Here is a 9,648-nt window from a genome sequence, read left to right as displayed (position 1 = left end):
AGATGGACTCCGATGATCGTGAGAATCTCAAGGAGAATGCCCCGGCCCCTAATCCTCAGAAGGAGAATCCACGAGATGGGGTGGTTGGCAAGGGGACCCCCATCTCTGGTGCTTGTTCCAATATGCCTACTCGCCCGCAGTCGCCTTCCTTCTCTGGCATTGAGGATCTCCCTACTTCTCCTAGGCGCTCCACTGACTTTCCCACCAAGAAGAAGAAGAAGGTCTCGGTTCGGAATTTTCTGCTAAGAGTCGGGCTTCATCCACCTCCAAGGCCTCCAAGGTTTCTGCTGCAGGGCTGGCTCGTCGTCTGGACCAGGACCTTAGCGCGGCCTCAGGGTCTGGCCCTGGCTCGGCGATGGCGGCGAGGGGCTCGCCGGTGTTCCGCTCTCCTGCGTCTATGGCGCGTAAGGGTTGGCGGGTGCGGACTCCGGTGTCTCGATGGCGGAGCGTGCGGAACGTCGCGTTGCGGCTAGAGATCTCCCTCCTGCAGGTTCATCTCCCCCTCCCCATGCTCTTCCTTCTTCCCCAGTTTGCCTAGTTTTACCTGCTATATCAGACGATCATTTGCTGCATATTATGTCGGATATTGGATGGTTGACAAACCGGGGATGGGCGCTTCCTCTCAACTTCTCTCTATCATTCAGGCGAATGAGGAAGCTCAGGCTGCCATTGCTAAGGCTATGGATGCCGCGAAGGGTGCTGGTCCTGCAGGGGTGCAGGGTCAGCCCGGGGTGGCAGATGCAAATATTGGCTGTGGCCAGGCGTCTGCCCCCCCCACCAGTTCCTGTTAAATCTGGGCGTTCTAAACGGCCTAAGGCTTATGCGGCCCTGTGCAGATCGAGTCTCCGTATCAAAAACCTTTCTTTTAGATGAGAGCCTTTTTCTGGAATGTTCGTGGTTTCGGTGCTAGGGGGCGTCGCGACCAGATTCACGACTTGGTGTGTGGGGAACACATTGACATTTTAGGTTTGGTCGAAACTTTCAAGGAATCCTTTTCTCCCTCTGAATTGTCTGCGATCGCTGGGATGGGTAGATATGACTGGCACTTTCTTCCTGCTTCGGGTCATTCTGGGGGTACCTTGATTGGCTCCAAGCGGGACATCTTTGACTTCATTACTTTTGATCATGGTATTTTTTGGGCTAGTTGTGTAGTTCATCATCGCCAACTTAATATGATGTGGGAATTCATGGTGGTTTACGGGCCTGCGGATCATTCGCTTACCACCCTTTTTTTGGATGAAATCTCGAGCAAGATTGAGGCATGCACTATACCTCTTATTATTGGGGGAGACTTTAACCTGATTCGCTCGCCGGCCGACAAGAACAACACTAACTTCTCGTGGCCTCTCGCCAATGACTTTAATGATTTCATTAGTAGTTGCGCCCTTCGGGAGCTTCCTAGGGTGGGGGCTCGTTTCACCTGGTCTAACCATCAAGCCTCCCCGGTCCGGTTGGTGCTGGACGAGGTTTTTGTGTCTGATCGGTGGGATTTGCTTTTTCCTCGTGCTCTGCTCAAAGCCAGGCCTGCGGTTGGGTCTGACCATGTCCCTCTTGTCCTTGACGCGGGTATTTTACCTATCGCCACGACCTCCCGCTTCCAGTTTGATGCCTCTTGGCTTTTGATTGAGGGCTTTTATGATATGCTTGGGTCTCGGATTACTACGTTTCTCTCTTCTCCTCTTCGCTCCTTTGGTCCTCTTGATGACTGGCATAAACTCTCCTACGAGCTTCGCAAATTCCTTAAGGGGTGGTCTAGAAACAGGGCGGCTGAGGCCCGTAAAGAAAAGGACTCCTTAGAATCTCAAATCTGGGATCTTGATCTTATGACCGACTCTTGTGGCCTCTCCTCCTCTCAATGGGCCACGCGTTATGCCCTGGAAGATGCCTTACTGGTGCTGCACCACCAGTCGGAAATTTATTGGCGCCAGTGTGGGACCCTTAATTGGACCTTGAAGGGGGATGCGATGACGGCTTATTTCTTTGCGATTGCCAATGGCAAGCGTCGCAGATGCTTCATTGATTCCCTGGTTATTAATGGCGTTAGAACCTCGGACCAACCCATCATTATGGCCCACATTGTGGGATTCTACTCCAATCTCCTTAGCTCTAAGCCTGACCTGGGGGTTGGCCTCTGTCCTGGATTCTGGGACTCTGATTCTAAGATCTCTACTGATGAAAACATGGGTCTTATGGTCCCCCTTTCTGACGAGGAGATCTGACAGGTGATAAACTCAGCTAACATGAACGCGGCTTCAGGACCTGATGGTTTCTCTATCCCTTTCTTCAAAAAATTCTGGACGCAGTTGCGGGATCTTGTCTGTAAAGTTATTCAAGGCTTCTGGTTGGGTACGGTGGATGTCTCGCGCCTTAACTATGTGGTCATTACCTTAATTCCTAAAGTCAAGGGCGCGGACTTGATTTCGCAATTTAGGTCGATTGCTCTTATTAATAATTCGCCAAGTTTCCGGCCAAAGGGTTGGCTACGCGCCTTGCTCCCATTGCCCACCGTACCGTCAACCCTTTTCAATCGGCCTTTATTAAAGGTCGCTTCATTCTTGATGGCGTTTTATGTCTTCATGAGATCGTTCATGACCTTAAGATCCGAAAAACAAAAGCGGTCATCCTTAAACTTGATTTTGAGAAGGCTTACGACTCGGTTAGCTGGCCTTTTTTGCGTAGAGTGTTGTTGGCCAAAGGTTTCAATGGTCGCCTTGTCCATAGAATTATGCAGTTAGTCTCGGGGGGCACACTGCTATTAATGTGAACGGCTAGGTCAGTAAGTTCTTTGCTAATGGTAGGGGCCTGCGGCAAGGTGACCCTGCCTCGCCTATCCTGTTTAATTTTGTGGCTGATGCTTTATCTCGCCTGTTATCTAGGGCAGCTGCCTCTGGGCATATATCCCCTGTTAGCAATCATCTTATCCCCCCTGGTCTGACCCATCTCCAATACGCGGATGACACCATTATCATGGTGGTGCTAAACGATGCCTGCATAGCGCACCTTAAGTTTATTCTTCTATGTTTCAAGGCGATGTCGGGCCTTAAGATTAATTTTGCTAAAAGTGAAGTGGTTGTTACTGGGGTCGAGGATTCGGAAGCCATTCGAGTGGCTCACCTTCTCAATTACAAGTTGGGGTCCTTTCCTTTCAAATACCTAGGTCTCTCGATCTCCCCAGATGTGCTTCGTGCTAAGGATTTTGCTCCTGTAGTTACCAAGGTGGGTAACAGGGTTCTACCCTGGCGGGGCAGATACAACTCGAATGTGGGTAAAGTAGCTCTTATTAACGCCTTCCTCTCCTCCCTCCCTATGTTCCTGATGGGCTTCTACCTCTTGTCGGCTAGGATTCATGCAGGGTTTGGTAAACACCATGGTGCTTTTTACTGGAATGCGATGGACAACCGCCGTAAGTATCGCTTTGTGAAATGGAAGCTGATGTGCAGACCCAAAAAACTTGGGGGGTTGGGCATCCTTAACACGTCCATCATGAACCAATGCTTACTGATTAAATGGTGGTGGAAGATTATGAGTGCGGAGGACCAGCCCCTGTGGCTGGACATCCTGAAAGCTAAATATTTCCCATCCTGCAGCCCAATGTTTGCCATGTCGCGTGGTGGCTCACAGTTCTGGAAGGCGTTGGTCAAAGTTAGGCTGACTTTTCAACTCTTCATTAAGTTTGTCGTTGGGGACGGTGCCTCGATAAGGTTTTGGTTAGATTCGTGGTGTGGAGATTCACCACTCTCGGTGACCTTTCCCACCCTGTTTTCTTATTGTTCGGACCCTGCCATTTCTATTGCTAGGTTAGCCTCCCAGGGGTGGAACCTGATCTTCCGGCGTTCCTTGTCGCCTGTAGAGTTCGAAGAGTGGCAACGTCTTACTGCCCTCTTCCCTTCGCTCTCGACGGCTAGGGACTCGGTGATCTGGCCGTTGTCCTCCTCTGGTCGGTTCTCGGTGAAATCTCTCTATCCAAGCTCGTTGGGGGCACGCCCACTAATCGCTTCTCCCAGGTCTGGAAGGCTCGTCTTCCCCCTAAGATTAAAATCTTCTTATGGCAAGCCTTTCGGCGTCGGCTACCTTCGGCTGATCAAATTCGTAAGAGAAATGGCCCGGGCTCCCAGTTTTGTGCTCTGTGTGGTGATGTTGAGGACACTGAACATATCTTTTTTCATTGTCACCTGGCTAAGCTCATTTGGAGTTGCGTTCGGGAGTGGTTAAACGTCTCTTGTGCCCCTGCCTCCTTTGCGGAGCTGCGGGCTTTGGCCCATGACCTTTCAGGCATCTCTCGGCGTCTCTTCTGGGTGGGCTTGGGAGCGTTGTGCTGGTCCCTTTGGACGACTAAGAATAAATTTACTATTGAACATGTGTTTCCTGCTAAACCTGCTGACTGCTTATTTCAATCATGTGCCCTCCTGCAGCAGTGGAAATCATTGACTAAGGACGACAATCATGAAACGTTCACTGCGTTAACCTCCAAAATTTGGACGACGACGTCTCTTCTTTGCAGACAAGCGCAGGGTGACTAAGGGCTTTTGGTTGACTGCTTGGCGTCCTCCAGTAGGGTGGTCTTTCTTCCGGCCTGCGTGTCGTGTACTGGCGTGGGTGCCATGTACCAGACTTCTCCTTGTGTTGTGTTTTCTCTGGCCGTTGTTGGGGCCTCGGGCTGCTGCTACTTTCCTGCGTTGTTACTGTGACCTGCCGTATGGCTTTATTTATAAAGTCGGGCGTATTGCCTTTTCTCTAAAAAAACCAACCTAGAAGGCACTAAAACGGATATGTCCCGAGTCGATGGAGTCCGTCACAGTCACTTGAACGTCGGATGGATCCTAGTCCCATGTCCTCGACGAGGCGAGGACAAGTCATGAACCAAGCATAAATATGTCTTCTCATGCCCTGTGTTTGTGCAAGGTTACCACGTTTCAACAAGAAATCAGCGCTTAATCTGCACCGCAGCTATATATATTAGCTCGAACTCATCGTTCGGCCGAGCTCCGGAGTCGCCAAGAGCGAACAGGAGCGAGGAGGACCGGACCGGAGATTGACACAAACCTACACTGCCAGCAATGGCGTCGGAATGCTCCTTCGTCCACGGCGTCTCCCTCCCAGCGCACCGCCCGCCCCTCGCCTTCTTCATCTCCTACAGGTAAGTATAACAATTCTGGCCTGCTTTTCCATTACGGTATCCTTATCCTTCAGTCTTGCCGACAGTGTGCTCTGTTTCGACTGCAGCCTGCGAGGGCGACTCGTCGGGTGGTGGCGGCGGCGAGGCCGGTGGGCGTAGTCAGGAGGATGCACGGCTCAGTCAGGTACGGTGAACGTGCAAAGTATGACTGATCGATCCTCTCCATCCATCGAGTGTCCACAGACAAAGCTCTTACACGCATGTTCCTTCTTCTCCAGATACGGCGGCGGCGTGGCACGCGGAGCAGGCAGAGGTGACCGTACCGCCGTCCGTCCCCGTGCGCGTCGCCTACGAGCTGCAGCTGGCAGGACACCGCTACCTCGACGTCAGGTACATAACTAACCAACGCACAAACCACACAACAACCACCACTTGCATGATCAGATTTGCTGCTTGTGTAGAAGGGAGGGTGAGTTCGGTGGTGGGCATCCGGTAGGAGCCGTGAACATACCCTAACATGTATAGCACCGGCTCAGGAATGGCCAAGAACTCGCACTTTGTCGAGCAAGTGTCAGCGATCTTCCGCAAGGACGATGAGATCATCATCGTACGTCTACCACTTGTCGATTCCAGGGATGCCAAAGTGGAAAGAGGTCTTCTCATGGCAGCAGCCGAACTCTGCTCCGCTGTAAGCATAAATACTTAGCGCCACAGTATCTATCCATCTCACCATCAGTAGCTAATATGGTTTGACCTGCCGTCTCTGTGACACATGATGGTTAAGCAATCTATCTTCTTTCAGGGCTTCACTGCCGTGACCGACATAGCCGGAGGGTTCTTGACTTGGAGGGAGAACGGACTGCCGGTCAATGGATGGTGACAACGCGGGCTTCTATAAATGTGGTTGAAACATCATAATTTGTCTTAGCATGCTCCGAGACACCACATCAGTGCACTGAATAAGCAAAATGGAGTTTGATATGATCTACTCCTCTGTACCACAATACTTGTAGCTGAGGAAACTAATGCAAGTTCCCCAACTACAAGTATTTCGGTACAGAGGTAGTATAGGATGTATATGCTATATTAATGTTAGAATTTCCGTTCTTCACCTGACCTCCTGTAAACTGGCCCCATTACAGAATAACATGTATATGTTACGGTATCTGCAAAACGGAACACCAAAATTACATAATAACATGTTTATTGATCACTCGGCTTATCCCCCAACTGCCTGACATTAGCGTGTCTCCATTTCTAGCGTGGCAATGTGCTGGGACACACAAGAACATGGCATACACTGAATCTTAAGAATGTTACTAATAAAGTAGTGTGAAGTTACAGACAAGGCGGCTAGTTCATGAACGACTCTTACCGAAAGCAAGATCACACTTTTCCATCAGAAATATGGAACGGAATGTGAGCTTAAGCAGAGAGCACTGCTCTATATTAACTTTTATTTCGTTCAAGTTATTTGTCCATAGTGATGGTTTCGTAGCACAACTACAGATTTGTATTGTGACACGAAGGGTTTTCTAATCATGTGTGTTTTATGTAAAATTGCTTTGAACATTTTGGATTGCTCATCAAATACTATTAATCCAAAAGGGACTTTGAGTTTTCACATTTCAACATAAAACTACAATGGAATATAACATGGTTACAAATATACATATGCGATACTCTTGGGATAATATAACAAGTGTAAAGCACATGACCATTTAATGTTACTTTCCGTCTTCTTTGAGCGCCAAACTGATATGTCCACAACAAGTAGTAAGACTATGATTTGAACAATCAGATAAGCTAGATCAATCATATGTAAGAATTTTAGCAACCAGGACGTGAACAAATCCACCAGAGAGCTACCATTCCAACCTTTGTGCTGCATGCAAGCTATCGATTGAGGTAAGCATGCCCCGATGCTCACTTTTCAAGCAACCGGGGCGTGGAAGCCGAGGCGGCGGTCCCGGATAATGGTCCGTATGGTGGCTTTCCGGCAGGCTCCATGGCGATAGCGGTGGCTACGCTTCTTGGTCGTCTGGATGGTGCGGGTGCGGCGGTGGATGGTTCGGGTACACTTTCTGTTCTTAGGAGTAGCATTGCCCAGATCCGGATTTAGAGGCATGCTCTCGTCGCGGCTGGTCTGGGTGCCTCATGATGTCATGGGTGAGCTGGCAAGCGAGAACTCCGTGCTTTGGCGCTTGTGGTGAGGACATCTGCGGGTGTCGTTATCTTCTTGAATACGTCGCCGTGGTTCTCCTCCCCGTGGCAAGCCTCCGGTGAAAACCCTTGTCCTATTTGGGCTAGACAGCGGCGGTGCTTCCGTTCCCCTTCTGAGGGTTTTGTCGTGGACGCTAGGAGTCCTAGGTCATGCCGTGGGGTTGTAATCTGCCCGTTCTGTGTTTAGGTGTTTGGCAGCGTAGTTGTGTTTGCTTACGTTGTCCAGTTATTTAGGGATTTGCTGTGTCATAGGGCTGCCTTACCACATTATATCATTATGCCGTGTAACTGGGTGTTATTGCTTTATATATAAATCGGGGCGAGAGCATGTTTTCATAATTTCCTAACACATTCAGCTCTTGCATACTATTTTTCTGTTATCCATTTTTTAAAAGGAGGATAACCCCCGGCCTCTGCATCAGGACGATGCTTGCAGCCATATATTATTAAGAGTGCAAAATCCAACAGCCGAACACTATTGACCCAGAAATAAAGTGGAAAACAAACGCTGAGGTCGTATACCTCGCGACAGTACCTCCCCAGATAGTCACTAATCCCTATGATACAAGAGACAATATAAAAAAAAATACACAACTCCTAGGTTACGCCTTCAAGAAAGAATCGCCGCACATGCGCCAATGATGGCGAGTCCACCACAAGGTTGAACTCTGGATTCTCATCCCCAAAGCCAAGGTTCAATCCACCATCTTCAGCAAGGACGACATAGGCGCACGCCGACATAGTCTGATCAGAGATATTGTGTTTCCACCGGAGTGCATAAACTCGTCACTGAAGTTGTCTGTACCATCCACCCTTATCCGTCTACCGACACCTCAATAGCTGGATTCCACTGGAGGAGACAACGGAAGAAAAAGACGTCCCATATCGCTTGCCTCCTGCTACTGTCGCACTACCTTCGATCCGACAGCAACAGGCTAAACATGACGCCTCCGCCAGAGCCACCGTGCATTACCTGCTGGTAGCAGGCATGACTTGACGTCTCCATATAAGATACAGTGCGTAGCATCCACCGGTAGCACATCCAGCAGTGACTTCACCTGTCGGCGACAGGCACCGCCCAACAACTCCGAAAGAGGCACATGTGTCACCTGTCGAGCCACATCGAACCCGATTTGTTGATGAAAGGGACGTCCCATACCGCCATCGGCCTCAGAAGGCTGTCACCACCTCTAGATCCAGACTCCGAATGACCCACACGATCCCGGAGTCTACCGCCGTTGATGAAGAGGGGCCGCCGCTCCGACTTCGCGCACTACAGGGAGCACCCACCTATTGAGTATCGTGATTATTGGAAAAGCAAGGATAGCGTAGGATATTATTCTACCTTGCCTTGTGCTCCAAGATGATCATGTACTCCTATATATATGCCCATGAGGCTCAAGCAATACAACAACTATTCCACCAAATCCCTCTCTCCCTTCTAACATGGGCCCGCGGCCACCGCCGTCCCCGCGCGTCGACTTCAAGTGGTATGCGTCGCGCCGCCTCCCTTGGCGTGGGAACACCATTTTCCGCGCCGTTCTTCATCACGCTGTTGGGTTTTTTCTCGCCTACTTCAAGCATAGCCGCCGCACTCCCTTCCTAGCCGCCGCCGTCACTCTTCTTCCGTGGCTCCACGGCGACTTCCTCATCACCGGCTACCCCGACTAGACATTGACCACGACGTTCTTCGTACGACAACCTCGACCACGGCTACACCACGTACGCTCTCGGCTACTTCGACAAATGGCACAAAGGGCTACCGCCTTGCTTGAGCAACCTCGTCGGTTTCCATTCCAGCCACGCCTTCCACAATGCATCGACCGTTACGACTGTGTGGGGTGTCCATCGGCTTGCCTTCATATTCTTCTCCAGTCTCACCTTCTGTGTCGCTACCATTGTGACTACGGGGGGATGTTGAGTATCGTGATTATTGGGAAAGCTAGGATAGCGTAGGATATTATTCTACCTTGCCTTGTACTCCAAGATTATCATGTACTCCTATATATATGCCCATGAGGCTCAAGCAATACAACAACTATTCCACCAAATCCCTCTCTCCCTTCTAAGACCATCGTCGCGCCAGCCGCTGTCGTTGCCCATACAACGATAACAACCGTTATGATCCCGCATCCAGCGCCGTCAATGGCAGTGGAAGCTCCGGCCGCCACGCATATCCTACGACGTCCCCAGGAGTAGGATCCTAAGATCCGCCGCCATCGATGCCGCCACAAGGACCCACCACTTGGCCAGTCATCCCCGGCGGAGGGGACGCCGCCACCGCCATGACCGAAGCTGCTGCTCCAGGG

General features: G+C 50.5%; 1 pseudogene; it reads left to right on the top strand.

Annotated features, from left to right (window-relative positions):
* The first annotated feature begins 5,057 nt into the window (after positions 1-5,057).
* LOC119335761 lies at positions 5,058-6,132 on the top strand (annotated as a pseudogene).
* The last annotated feature ends 3,516 nt before the right edge of the window (positions 6,133-9,648 follow it).

This window comes from Triticum dicoccoides, chromosome 7B, assembly GCF_002162155.2.
Source record: "Triticum dicoccoides isolate Atlit2015 ecotype Zavitan chromosome 7B, WEW_v2.0, whole genome shotgun sequence".
In the NCBI taxonomy this organism is placed as follows: Eukaryota; Viridiplantae; Streptophyta; class Magnoliopsida; order Poales; family Poaceae; genus Triticum; species Triticum dicoccoides.
Note: the sequence above shows the minus strand (reverse complement) of the source record. Positions and strands in the feature narration are given on the sequence as shown.